The sequence below is a fragment of the Heptranchias perlo genome, chromosome 13 (genome assembly GCF_035084215.1).
Source record: "Heptranchias perlo isolate sHepPer1 chromosome 13, sHepPer1.hap1, whole genome shotgun sequence".
Taxonomy (NCBI): Eukaryota; Metazoa; Chordata; class Chondrichthyes; order Hexanchiformes; family Hexanchidae; genus Heptranchias; species Heptranchias perlo.
Window position 1 is genome coordinate 19,331,029 of NC_090337.1, and position 15,641 is coordinate 19,346,669.

The window sequence follows — 15,641 nt, forward strand, 5'->3', positions numbered from 1 at the left end:
AGAATATGCTGCCAGAGTCTCAGTAAAGGAAGATATAGTTGAGATACTGGATGGGCTAAAAATTAATAAAGAGGTATTTCAAAGGCTAGCTGTACTTAAAGTAGATAAGTCACCCTGTCCGGATGGGATGCATCCTAGGTTGCTGAGGGAAGTAAGGGTGGAAATTGCGGAAGTACTGGCCATAATCTTCCAAACATCCGTAGATACAGGGGTGGTGCCAGAGGACTGGAGAATTACAAATATTATACCCTTGTTCAAAAAGGGTGTAAGGATAAACCCAGCAACTATAGGCCAGTCAGTTTAACCTCAGTGTTGGGAAAACTTTTAGAAACAATAATCTCGAACAGAATTAACAGTCACTTGGAGGAGGGATTTGTTAAAGGCAAATTGTGTTTAACTAACTTGATAGAGTTTTTTGATGAGGTAACAGAGAGGGTAGATGAGGGCGATGCAGTTGATGTGGCGTATATGGACTTTCAAAAGGCGTTTGATAAAGTGCCGCATGGTAGGCTTATCATCAAGATTGCGGCCCATGGAATAAAGGGGGTAGTAGCAACATGGATACAGAATTGGCTAAGGGACAGGAAACAGAGAGTAGTGGTGAATGGTTGTTTTTCGAACTGGAGGGAGGTATAGAGTGGTGTTCCCCAGGGGTCAGTGCTGGGACCATGCTTTGCTTGATATATATTAATGACTTTGACTTGGGTGTACAGGGCACAATTTCAAAATTTGCAAATGACACAAAACTTGGAAACAGTGAGGAGGATAGTAATAGACTTCAGGACGATATAGACAGGCTGGTGGCATAGGCCGACACGTGGCAGATGAAATTTAACGCAGAAAACTGCAAAGTGATACATTTTGGTAGGAAGAACGAGGAGAGGCAATATAAACTAGAGGGCACAACTCTAAAAGGGGTACAGGAACAGAGAGATCTGGGGGTATATGTGCACAAATCGTTGAAAGTGGCAGGGCAAGTTGAGAAAGTGGTTAAAAAAGCATATGGGACCCTGGGCTTTATCAATAGAGGCATAGAGTACAAAAGTATGGATGAACCTTTATAAAACACTGATTCAGCCACAACTGGTGTATTGTGTCCAGTTCTGGGCCCGCACTTCAGGAAAGGGTGCAGAAGAGATTTACTAGAATGATTCCAGGGATGAGGGAATACGTGGATAGACTGGAGAAGCTGGGGTTGTTCTCCTTGGAACAGAGACAGTTGTAAGGAGATTTGATAGAGATATTCAAAATCATGAAGGGTTATAGATTTAAGGTGATTGGCAAAAGAACCAAAGGTAACATGAGGAAAAACTTTTTTACGTAGTGAGTGGTTAGGATCTGGAATGCACTGGCCGAGGGAGTGGTGGAGACAGATTCAATCATGGCCTTCAAAAGGGAATTGGATAAGTACCTGAAAGGAAAAGATTTGCAGGGCTACAGGGAAAGGGCGGGGGAGTGGGACTAGCTGGATAGCTCGTGCGATGGGCCAAATGGCCTCCTTCCGTGCTGTAACCATTCTATGATTCTATGATCCATGAGCAGGACCTGGTATGCTTTTTCTGAAATAACCAATAAGGAGACACTGGGTTGTCCCAGTGTAATCAACTAAAGCACAAATAGATGTGCCCCCTTTTTACAGGGGCACAAATAATTTTAAAAAACTTAACCATAAAGGAAACTTATTAAACTAAATAATAACATGGTTCGAAACATCCATAACATACTTCAGTCCCTGCGGCGCCCACCGGTCGCGGAAGGACTCAAGCGTACCGGCAGACACCGCATGCTCCTTCTCCAGGGCCACCCAGGCACAGACAAGAAGGACTTTGTATGGAACAAAATACGGGCAGCAGATTGTTTGGTGAGCTGAAGTTTCCAAAGAGTGGAGGATGGGAGGCAGGCCAGGAGTTTATTGGAATAGACCTGAGACCACCTCTTCCTTCCTCAACTTTGTCCAACTCTCAGTTTTCCTCTCTAGAGTATCAGACCATCCACTGTTTCCTGTAGCCCAGAGCACCACTTCCCTCTCGTGCACCACCCAAGACTTCCTCTCCAAATCCTAGGGGATTTACTGTCTTCTTCAAGGAAGTTAGACCACTGTCCCTCTTCAGGGAGTTGGCTGTGGAGAAGAGCCTAGGATGCCAGGAGTAGTAGGTAGATTTGGCTGAGGAGAGTGAGGAATGGCAAAGCTTGACCTGGTCAAACTAAATCTGGCAATTGATGACTAGCTTGTAAGGTAAGTTTGGGTTTGTGTCCTAACTTGAGGGTACAAAGATGGGGACTGTACCAGGGCAGTGACAGGGGTAGGAGATAAAGATCAATTTGCTGGGAACAAGGACATTGAAGATAGAGGTATCAGTACAGTATAGTATGCTGATAGCAGCAAAGAAGGAAAAAAGAAAGATGTTGCATTTATATAGCACTTTTCATGACCTCAGGACGTCCCAAAGTGCTTTAGAGTCAATGAAGTACTTTTTGAAGTGTAGTCACGGAGGTTGTACCATTGCCTGTTACTCATCGCTGAGGAGGTGAAAATCTGACGCTAAGTACAGAATTCATCAGAAAACAGGTAAGGAGATAAAACAATTGAAATGATGTAAACCATTAGTGTCTCAATATGCACACTCCTCACTGCTCGATCAGTCATCAAAAGTCTTATACGCTAAGGGAATCGAGGGAAATGGGGATAGGCGGGAAAGTGGAGTTAAGGTAGAAGATCAGCCACGATCTTATTGAATGGTGGAGCAGGCTCGAGGGGCCGTGTGGCCTACTCCTATTCCTATTTTTTTTCTTATGTTGTAACGTAACTATAGAAATTTCATATCGATATACGTATTTATTTAAATATATCCAAAAAAAAGACCAACTAAGCATAATCTCAACACAATAACAAACTCAAAGCTTGCACTTACCTGAGCTTTAACGGACTCGGTACAGTGTGCACCGAGGAAGTACTGACTGTTTGCTCAGGTAGCCAGGCACAGACAATGAAACTTAAACATATAGGTTGTGTCAATTGAAAAAATAAAATGGGAATGTTGGGGATGCTTGTTGACTTGCACTCCCAAAATAGACCTACGTGAACAACGTACTACCAGTGACGACATGTATTATAAATCAATAGGAGAACGGGTCATGTGATTACCCATCTTCTCACTACTGACTGTTCGTATTCACTTTTAACATGCAGACAGTTCCTGACCCACGTACATAATAGGGTTACGAGCTATATTTATAGAGACAGATATGAGGCTGGCATGTAGATGTGGGAGGTATCTATTGTAAATCATCTCCCTCCCCACTTCCCTTGCATAATGTATTTCCCTCATTTACAGGATGTGTAAATATGGAGATCAGGGAGCAATTAGCAAAAGCAATGTGATTATGTTGGGAGATTTTAGTTTTCACATAGACTGGGAGAAGCAGAACAGCTAAGGTAGTAAAGGCAATGAATTTCTAGAATTTATTCAGGACAGTTTTCTGTAACAATATGTTTTAGAACTGACAAGGGAACATGCCTTACTGGATTTAGTGATGAGTAAGGAACCAGAACTAGTCAACAATCTGACAGTAAGGTAACATCTTGCAAATAGTGACCGTAATAAATTTGATATTAGGCTTGAGAGGGAGAAGGGAGAGTCACAAACCAAGGTTTTAAATTTAAGTAAGGCAAACTTCGAAGGGATAAGCTATGAATTGACCTCAGTAAACCGGACTGAACTGTTAATGGGTAAACCTATAGACAAACAGTGAGAAGTATTCAAAGAAGTATTTGGTATAATACAAAACCAGTACTACCCCTAAAAGGAAAGGGCTTCACTTGTGTAGCTAAGCGACCATGGTCAACAAATGAGATAAGAGACAGTATCAAGCTAAAAGAAAAGGTTTACACAAATGTAAGGAAAAGTGAAAATCCAATAGACTGTAGAGCTATAAAAAAGCGACAAAGGGATACTAAGAAAGTAATAACAGGTTAAAAAAGAAAAGGAATATGAAAAAGTATTTGCAAGGGATATCAAAGCTAACAGCAAAAGTTTTTCTAAATATATTAAGGGATTGGTAAAGGGGCATGTAGACCCATTAAAGACAGTGGCAGGCGAGAGTATAATGGATAATAAGGAAATTACAGACTTATTAATTGAATACTTTCACAAAGTTTTCACAGCTAAACGTAAAAGATCCCATGGCATTATTCAAAGAAGAGCTTGGGAGGTCTCCTTGGTGTCCTGGCCAATATTTTAATGTTTAATAGGTAGTCTTCCATATCTCGCCCAAGTGACCATTCTTCACGTGGAAGGCATCACAATCAAGCCTAATCCAGTCTTGACCAACATCCATAGAGTCTTTAGCCATGATGATAAGCTAATTTTTTTCCTGTCCCTAGCCCAGAGACATTGAGACCAGCTGAGTTGCTCCCACCTCTGCACTGAGTGCAGCTAACTCATCACAGACCCGAGATCAAACCTAGGGCCTTAACAATCTGAATAATTCAGTATCATTTACTCACTAAGCTATCAGGAGAGAAATGAGAGTTTTAAGTTTGTCCCTCTAAACTAGCATGAAGTGAATAACATTTAGAAAAAGAAAAACAGAATAATTTTTATATTTGCTGAATACTATGGTCTTTATAATATTTGAGCTTGTCAGGCTAAAGGATGTCATCTTAAAGTTTCCATTTTTTCCCAAAGAGAACAAACCTGACTTTATCCTTTGGTTACAATTTACATTCCTGACATCTGGAATCATCTTAGTTGTTTGCCTCTTTATGGCAATGATATCTTTCCTATGATTAGCCTTAAAGACCAACAATAGAACTTCTTTTTTATTTGTACTTTTATCATTCTGCTAATGCAGCCAAGAACTGGGTTGATGGTTTTATGGACTGAACCATGATTATACCTGAATCTCCTTGATCAACATATTGTACGACTACTCCATTTACCACGGACTTCCTCTTTTGGTTTCTTATCCCCATGCCAAATATTCTATACCTATCTAAATTTAACTACATCTTCCACCTACTAACCCAGTTGTCTTAAAGACTTGAAACCTTCTTAGTCTGAATCCACTATATCTTATTATTTTCCACCTATTTTGGTATGATCTTCAAACTTGGAGATTTTGCTTACAATAGAAAGAAAGAACTTGCATTTATATAGCACCTTTCATATCTTAAAACATTCCAAAGCACTTTACAGTCAATTAATTACTTTTGAAGTGTGTCCATAGGCAAACAAAGCAGCCAATTTGCATACAGCAAGGCCCCAAAAACAGTAATGAAAGGAATGACCAGTTAAGATGTATTTTGATGATGTTGATTGAAGGATAAATGGTCAGGAGAACTCCCCAGCTCTTCAAATGGTGCCATGGAATGTTTTACATCCACCTGAGCCTGACATCATATTGCTTCTTCAGCAGTGTACTGACGTGTCAGCTCAGATTATGTGTTCAAGTCTCTGGAGTGGAGCTTTAACCCACAATTTTCTGGCGCTGCTCCGAGAATGCTACCACTGAGCCAAGGCTGACACTTTTTTCAAGTCACTAATATATAGTAGAAATGAAAATACCAAAACTAACCCCTGGGGTATCCTGCTCAACTAGAAAAATTGCCAATTTTTGGTACCCGATGTTTCCAGTTTTTAGCGCAATTGCTGATCAAGCCCCAAACTTTACCTGTATTTTTTACTTCTCTTAGCCCTTAATTGATGATGTGGAAACTTGAAGAATAGCCACATGAGGTGGTACTGGAGAGCCACTGCCATCTGTGTAATCATATGTATTAGACACAGCTTTCATAAAAGGGAAAACTGGAAGTGATTGAAAAGGGTAGTGAATGTTTTGTTGGTGTAAGAACTTGGCAAAAGTCTATTTTAAAAATAACTTTCCTCTAATCACAGAAAAAGTAAAAGGGGCATACTTTTTTAACATTGAAAGCACTGATGCTTCACAGTAACTAAGGACAAGTTTTTATTTTTCTGTGCAAAACTGTCTCCTGATTTATGTAGTGCCATAGGGACACCTGCTTGACAGAACTAAATACTATTGTAGGCTTTCCTTTGAAACTCTGGAATGAGATATTCTGAGATCTCACATCTGTCCCATAAATTATTACTTTCAAGACAAATTTAGCACATTGTCATTGGTCACTTAGCCGAGGTACAGAGGACTGCCAGCACTCATTAAACATGTGACATGGCCATACTAGATCATGAGAATTAAAATGCTTTGTAATTTCACTTTTCTTCTTATGGGCTCCATATAGCAAATCAAGCTTGTTTTACAAACACTCACTATACGCTACCTGTGCCTGATTTAAGATGTCAAAAAACAAGTGTGTTTGTCAGAGTACTATGTTTTACAAGAAAACAGAACCTATTAGACTTTGTGTTCTTTATATTGCTAATGCTAGGCCCTAATTTCATTCCTCTAGACTTAATCCCACTTCCTTCATCGATAATCATGCTTTTTCTGGTACTGATCAAATTTCCTGATTACAAGATAAATACATAAGAGGGAAGTTATTTGGCCCACCTTAGCTCATCCGTCCAGAATTTTTTAAAAAGCTAACATTCCCCCTACACTGTCATCTAATTGCATCTTGAATGAATTTTAAGGGGGCCGATTTTCAGATGGCGGAGCGGGGGCGGGGGGGGCTCATAAAATCGTTAAATCTGGAGCGGGTTCGGAGCCCGGCTCCAACCCGCTGACCTCCGGGTTCCCCAGTGACGCGTTCGGGTGCGCACGCGCCTCCCGAATGCGGGAGTCCCACTGCCAATTAAAGCCAGTGGGATGATGATTTACATACGTGTACAAATAGTTAAAGTACTTGAGATACCCGATTGAGTAGACATTTTGGCAGGGGTGCAATTTTGAAGGATCCTCGGCGTGTTTCCCGTGCTATGGGAGACACTCCCTGTTGCAACAGACGTGTTTCAGCAAGCAGCCAGTGGGAGATGCAAATGAGTATTTGACAGGTGGGGAGAAAACCTCATTTATTGCTGCAGGGCATTCTGTCACTTCAGACGAAGTTTTGGCTGCAAGACCTTTGTGTTTCCACTCAAAATTCTTACTTTCCACTCAAAACTGCTGTGCAAACATATTTACCTACTTTACAGACCCTCTCAAACTCACACCTTCAGGATGGGGGGTGCCATGGCTGCATTCATCACTTCATCCGAGGACAAGCAACATCATCAGCCTCGCCAGGCATGGCGTCAACCTCCACCACGTAGAGCTCCACAACACAGTGCTGCACCACAGGCACCTGCACAAGATCACAGAGAGCAAGAGAGAGAGCGACGTCGCAGGAGGCACTACCCTCACAACAGGGTCTACAGACCGAGGCTCAGCTTCATGGACCTCTCTGAGGAGCAGTGCATACGGAGGCTCAGAGTCAGTCGCCAGGTAGTCGCAGACATCTGCAGCCTCCTTCAGTCCGAGCTGCTCCCAGATGGGCCGGTCGCATCTCCTTACCTATCGCTGTCAAAGTCACCACTGCCCTCAACTTCTTCGCCTCCAGATCATTCCAGGGTGCCACCGGGGACATCGCAGGGGTCTCTCAGTCGTTTGCACACTAGTGCATAAGGCAGGTCACTGATGGCTTGTTTTGCAGGGCCTCGCACTATGTCGACTTCCCCGTGGACGACCTCAGCCAGACGGAGAGGGCAGTGGGATTCCACGCTGTGGCTGGCTTCCCACGGGTGCAGGGTGTAATCGATTGCAACCATATAGCAATACGAGCACCTCCCCACGAGTCAGGACTGTTCATCAACAGGAAGGGCTATCACTCCATCAGCACTCAGCTCATTTGTGACCTCCGCAAGAGATTCGTTCACGTGTGCGCCAGATACCCTGGCAGCTGTCATGATTCCTTCATCCTCTTGGAGTCCAACATCAAGCCCCTCTTCCACGTGGCGAGCACCCACAAGGGTTGGCTCCTTGGGGACAAGGGATACCCCCTGCACACATGGCTCATGACATGTCTGAGGAACCCCACTGCCGAGCAACAGCATCGATATAATGACAGTCACATCGCTACCAGGTCTACAATTGAGCATGCTATAGGGCTGCTCAAGATGCGCTTCAGGTGCCTTGATCGTTCTGGGGGTACGCTTCAATACGCACCTGACAGAGTGGGATGCATTATAGTTGTGGCACAACAGAGAGGGGTGCCACTTGAGGAGGCCCCATCCACATCTGCCCCCCACATTGAGGAGGAGGAGGAGGCAGAGCAACCCATGGGCAGAACATTGGCTCACCTGGCTGCGCATGAGGCCAGGGAGTCATTGATATGTGAATGGTTCTCCTAACATTAAACAGTGTGAAAACTCCAGTTCTCACCACCTGGATCGAGCAGCGGCCACACCAGCCACCGCCCACCCCCCCGCAAAAAACAGTCCTGCAATTACACATACGCCCACTGTAGAGTGACCCAATGGGTGGCATCAAGTGTCAGCGTTCATGGTGAACCTCATGAAAGGACCTTATTACAGGAGCCAGTCAAGAATGGCCAAGACCTGGCCGTAATGGTGACAATAATAATATTTAATGTACGTTTAACAAAAAGCAAATATAAAAAAAAAACATGACCAACCATCAAACACTCTTGTGCATCCCCTTTGTGCTGACAAAACCTTCGCCTTTCGCTTCCGACCACTTCTACGTGGCGCATCCCCTGTGGCTGCAGCAGAGGTAGTGGCAGGTTGCTCTTGTTCATGCCCTGACCGATTAGATGCTTTGGGCATATGCCCTCTGGGTTTCGGTGCCCATGAGGGCTCTGCCAAAGACTGCTTCACCTGCACCTGTGCAGGGGCAGACTCGGCCACCTGGAGAGGAGGCAGCATTGTGGGTACAGGTTGAGAAGGGGGCAACGGGTGAGACGTGGGGGCGCTTGAAGTGGCATTCCCACTTCCATGTCCCCTTTCGCCATCATCCATCCCCTGGGCCAGGCCCACACCACTCCTACCACTCTGCTGGATGACAGTTTGGAGGACATGTGTGAAACCTTGTAAGGCCAGTGCTAGAGTATCTGCATGCCTGTTTATGGCGGCAGAATTTTGTTCACCCTGAGTCCGAATGGCGTTGTAATGGCCTGAATGGACTCATTTGTGAGCCGTGCTTGAAGCTCCATGGAGGCTAGCCTTACCTCCATCACAGATATTCCCGCACTTACACGTGACATTATCTCAGAGATGTCCTCACGTCCCTGTGACAGTATCTCAAATATGCCCTCTCTTACCTGTGCCACCATTCCACTCATGCAGGAGTTGGACTCCTCCACCCTCTGCGCGCTGTTCCTGCGCCTCGCAAATATGCTGCTGCCCCTCGATCATTCTCTCTTTATTGGATGGCCCCCAGGGTTCAGCATTTGTGTCCAGCTGAGCAGAGCCTGGAGAGGAGTGCTACCACTGACGTGGACTCTCCACAGCTGCCCTTGCCACCAGTGTCTGCTCATGCTCACGTGTGTGGTAACTCATCATGTGCGACCCCAACTAACTGCAGACGGGGACCCAACGAGGTGTGTGTATCTGCGCTGGTGGATGGCTCGCTCAGATGTGACCGTGCACCCTCAGAGGCCGGCAGGTCCTCTGAGGAATCGCCCTCCGCCGTCACAGCGGTTGCTGAAGGCCCTGTAAGAGAACAGAAGGCAATATTAAGCATGATGACAGATGTTGAGGTGCTGAAGATGGTAAGGCATGTTAACATCAATTGATATTGTGTGTGCTGAATGTTAAAGTTCTGTCACCCAACGTTTGTCGGGTGCCAGTCTCGGCGTCCCCGATGGACAGGCACTCGAAGGTGCGGCTCAGCTCCAGCACCTCCTGCTCTACATCTGTGAGCACGACTACCTGTTGCGGCCCCTCTCAGGTCCTCGCTCTCTCCTGTGCATTCTGGGCTCTCTTCTCCTATAAGGGGAGAAAGGAGAGACGCGTGAGTGAGTGATGGTGACGTGGCCAACCACTGAATGCATTGGTTTGGGTGAGGCTCACCGTGAAAGGGATGCATCAGAGGGTGAGTATGAGACAGAGCCATGACATTGTATGAGAATTAGGTTGAGTGGTAGTGGTGGGGTGAGTAATGGGGAGGTGAGGAAGTGCAGGTAAGTTGAGGATGAGCTTTGAGTGGGTGTAAGGAGTGATGTGATAGAGTAGTGTTGGCAGTGCAGAATGAGTTGGGGGGTGGGGGCAGTGATGTGGAAGACAGAATGTAGGAGAATAAGCGTACTCACTTTGGCTGACCTAGTTAGGTCATTGAAGCGCTTCCTGCACTGGATCCAGGTGCGGGAGATGTTGCTGCTGCTGGTGACCTCCTCTGCCACCTCGAGCCAGACCTTCTTGGTGGCAGAGGCAGGCCACTTCCTCCCGTCCATCGGGTAGAACACATCCCTCCTCCTCCTCACCCCATCCAGTAGCACCTGGAGTGAGGCATCACTGAATCTAGGAGCAGTCTTTCCCCTGGGCTGCTCCATTGTGCTATTTGTGCTGTTTCCTCCAGGAGCAGCCATTGGAGGACTGCCCCTTTAAGTAGAGCTCCTCCAGCTGGCAGCCTGTGATGCGAGTGCGCAGGTTTCGGACGCCAAACCTGGAAGCCATGTTAAGTGGCTTCAATTTATCCGCGATCGCGTGGGGAACAGACAGATTTTATTGGGCGGGTTACCCAATAAAATATCGGGGCCAAGGTTTTTGACTTCATTTCCCCGCTTGGAAGGCCATTTCAGGTGTTGATCCCTCTTTGCATGAAAAGCTCTTGATAGCTGACCAAAATTGTCTTTTCTTTAGTATATGTCTATGCCACATATTTCTGCTGTATTGGTTTACCTTGAAATAGTGCTCTGAATTTACGTTATCCAAACCATGTAATATTTCGTATACTTCTATAAGGTCCCCCTCTCAATTGCGTCCTTTCAAGGCTAAAGAGTTCATTTTCCCCAGCCTTTCCTCATAATGTAGTCCTTTGAAGCAAGGGATTAGCTTCAAGGCCCTTTGTATCTCCATGGTTTCAATATTTTCTTTATGCCTTGATACTCAAGATGTGGTGTGACTAGGGTTCTATACAGTTATGGTATGACATTTCTGACTTATACTCAACTGGTATAGCAATATAATTTTTCTGTTCACTTTGCTTATTGCTACTCCATGGTGATTTGACATTAAGTGCCAAATATACTGTCACCCCCAGATCCATTTTTTTATTATTCGTTCATGGGATGTGGGCGTCGCTGGCGAGGCCAGCATTTATTGCCCATCCCTAATTGCCTTTGAGAAGGTGGTGAGCCGCCTTCTTGAACCGCTGCAATCTGTGTGGTGAAGGTTCTTCCACAGTGCTGTTAGGAAGGGAGTTCCAGGATTTTGACCCAGTGACGATGAAGGAACGGCAATATATTTCCAAGTCGGGATGGTGTGTGACTTGGAGGGGAACGTGCAGGTGGTGGTGTTCCCATGTACCTGGTGCTCTTGTCCTTCTAAGTGGTAGAGATCGTGGGTTTGGGAGGTGCTGTTGAAGAAGCCTTGGCGAGTTGCTGCAGTGCATCCTGTGGATGGTACACACTGCAGCCACTGTGCGCCGGTGGTGAAGGGAGTGAATGTTTAGGGTGGTGGATGGGGTGCCAATCAAGCGGGCTGCTTTGTCCTGGATGGTGTCGAGCTTCTTGAGTGTTGTTGGAGCTGCACTCATCCAAGCAAGTGGAGAGTATTCCATCACACTCCTGACTTGTGCCTTGTAGATGGTGGAAAGGCTTTGGGGAGTTAGGAGGTGAGTCACTCACCACAGAATACCCAGCCTCTGACCTGCTCTTGTAGCCACAGTATTTATATGGCTGGTCCAGTTAAGTTTCTGGTCAATGGTAACCCCCAGGATGTTGATGGTGGGGGATTCGGCGATGGTAATGCCGTTGAATGTCAAGGGGAGGTGGTTAGACTCTCTCTTGTTGGAGATGGCAATTGTAAACAATTTTACAACACCAAGTTATAGTACAGCAATTTTATTTTAAATTCACAAGCTTTCGGAGATTTTCTCCTTCCTCAGGTAAATGTTTCAAATAAAATTGGAGATGGTCATTGCCTGGCACTTGTCTGGTGCGAATGTTACTTGCCACTTATGAGACCAAGCCTGGATGTTGTCCAGGTCTTGCTGCATGCGGGCTCGGACTGCTTCATTATTTGAGGGGTTGCGAATGGAACTGAACACTGTGCAATCATCAGCGAACATCACCATTCCTGACCTTATAATTTTTAATTCACCTTTAGATATTTTTACATCCATAATATACTTATGACATCCATTTCCCTTTCAATGTTTCGTACCTTACATTTGTCAGTATTGAATTTTATTTGCAACTGATTTACATTTTCTGCTATCATTAACTTTGAATTGATTCCATTTCTCCTGAGCTGAACATCAACCTCACTTGCTTTGTCTTCAATTATCCTTTCCTTGGCTTTGATGCCTAGATGTCCCTCCTAACTCCCACTTGCAGGATTCTCCCCCACTCTTCAGGCATCTGTCTGTCTTTTTTTCCAGGCTTGTCTTTCCTTCCCGAGCCCATTAGCCTCTCTCTTCCCCTCACTCTAAGATTCTCTTCTCTTGAATTCTCCATTCTTCCCAGGCTAGCTGAGATACTCAAGTCAAAATCAACATATGAAAAGGACAGGAAAAGACCACCTGTGTATCAAGCCTGCCCTTTCCAGACATGGTGCAACAACATACATCATCAACCCACCCTCTCCCTTAGTCACAGAATCTCCTGTGAGAGGCAAAAAAACCAGTAAAAACCTGTGACCAATTTAGGAAAAACTCAGGGAAATTCATTCTGACCCCTTAAGACAATCAATTAAGTTCCAAGAGCCCGTGGTAACTTGTGAGTCCCAGTATTCTCCGATACTCAACAACTTACCTTTAATAGCTTGAAATTTTCTCCTTTGTCTCTACTTGTGCACCTCCCTTTTGAAAGGAATTCATACTCACCGCATGTTTCATTAATCAGTTCCAGTGAAAAGAAATACTTTGTAACATGTATCTTAACTTTATCTGCATATTTTCTAGTCATGCCCCCTAGTTATCCCATCCCTTTCTATCTCAAATAACCTATCCAACTGGGCAGTATCTATTGCCTTCATCATTTAGAAACTTCTATCATATTTTCTTTAAGCCTGCATTTCTCTAATGAAAATAGCTTCAACTCCTCGAGCCTATCCAAATAACTAAGAGCCCTAAGACTGTCATCTTGGTGATGGTGTTATACAGATGAGTTTATCTGAAAATAAAATGATCTCAATGTGTATACCATACAAATGATCCCTTATACATTTTTTTTCTGTCTCACTGCATCACCTTTATTGCCTGTACACAGAGGCAATCGGATAGTTACAAAAACAACTAACATTCAAGGATCAGCAGTTACTGGCTTCTACAAATCTAACCTGTTCTTCTACATGCAATCTGTTCATTGCCATGTGATAGAAATGTAAATAAATGAAATTACAATACTGTCTTACTTTTGCATAAAGCACTAAACTAGTTCCAGAGTCACACGGTAGAGACATTGATTGTCATTGCCTGGAGGTTGCTTACAGTTAATACTTGTTAATTATGAATTGTCAGTGTCCCTGTCTGAGTGAGGAGGTGTGTTTTGCCCTTAGGGCTATTCATCCATATCAGTGTGGTCTGGGTATGTATATATCAACCTGCATTAGAGAAGAGCGACATAGAGATATAAGCCCTTGATGAATAAGCTGTTGTAATAACTTTAATGTAACAGAGGTATGAGCCAAAAGATGAGTCAGATCTGAACCAGGTGTTCTAATATTTAGGTACATTTTTCAAGTAGGCGTTGTCTGTTGATGTTGATATCCAGATCTTAGAACATAAATGAGATATAAATAAATAAAAAGATTTGGAGAATATATTTTTCATAAGTAATAAACAGTAGTAATCAACATAGAAATGTCAGTTTCATCCCCTGCGAAAGTAAGGAATAAGTAGTGAGCGTCCCTTTGCCGGTGTTCAAGTCTGCTTCCTGCTGAAAGAAAGGAGGATGAATGTGGGGAGAGTGGTGGGGCTTACGGGAGGTGGTTGTTGACAAAAATGAAGGCAAAAGCTGAAAAGTCAAGTGCATGAAAACTAAAAAATCTGCAGGTATCTCTTTTTTAAGTTAAACATTTAAGGGCCAAAATGGTGGCATAAAATACTAAAGCTCCAGTGCACTATAGCACGGAGTGCTAGTTCACTGATTTGCACTTTCTTGGACGGAAGATCTTAATCGCACTCTGTGTCACAATGGAGAGTCACAGCAGAGACTAGGCAACATGGAGGGAGGGGAAATCAAAGGGAGAATCGTCCTCATACTTTCATTTGCACTTCATAGTAGTCAACTGCACAGGAGCATTGATAGAGACTGCAAGCAGGTAGATTCTTCAGGGAGGGATAATTCCTTTTTGTGTTTTGTCTCATTGTGAGGATTCTGCACAGGTTCCAGGTAACAACAGTAATCCTATGTATCTTGTATGAAAAGTACATGTTTCTTTGACTTTCTGAAGCTAGATGTTGACCTACTGTTTGGATCTGTTGTCCCAAATAAAGGGAAAAAATTGACACAAGTCATCCAAGGGCTTCCATTTGATGGCTTTGTTCTTGAGTTATTAACCTATTAAGTCGTTAAGTAATTAATGCTATTCTAGGCTCCCAGAAGATATTCTACTTTTAACATCTATAATGCCAAATAATAAAGGTTTATCTCATTCAATCCCTTCGATTGTAATATTCTGACATTTTATTCTGTTTACAATCTTTGCTTTCAAGAATTCTTTCAATTAGGTCTGCATGGGATCACTTAGCAACCATTGTGGCCTACCCATTTGAGGTAGGATCTGCAAGAGAACATCATCTGGTATTTAGATCTATAAATTGAAAATCAGATATCTTGTTTATTCTTCTATTCTAGTTTGAAATCTTAATCTTGTTCTCAATAAATATGAATGTTTCTCCCTTTCAACTTCTGGCTTTACATAACCTTAGGTTTCTTATATTAAAATCAATTTCTTTCCCAGGTTCTACTTCTCCAGATCAAATAAGTGAACTTCATGCATAATACATGAGAAAAAAGTAAGATTAGCTACCCTCAGTATGGTTTTCTACAGTCTTTGATAATAGAGTGCTCCACATACAAATCATCCTTCCCACTGATTTCACTCTAATTTGGAGAGCTTGGAACTTGTTTGGTAAGATTGTTAAAACTGTCCTTTATTGCATCATATAGGTATAGCGGGATATGGGTATAGAGGGATATGGGCCAAGTGCAGGCAATTGGGACTAGCTTAGTGGTATAAACTGGGCGACATGGACATGTTGGGCCGAAGGGCCTGTTTCCATGTTGTAAACTTCTATAAGTCTACTACTCTCCAATGGATTGGGTCAAAATGAACTGAGGGAGGATTCAGAACCAGAGCTTGTATACATAACTGAAATGTTACAGATCATGTTGCTTTTATGAGAATATTGTGAGTGAAAACTCTTAGAGGACAGTGTCCTGTGATTTCTTCTGTTTGACAGCCTAATTTATCTGTATGTGGACAGTTGGCTGCATACAAATAGTGAGGGAGTTACAAAGTTAAGTAATCTTATTAGAGGATCATCCCCAATAATAT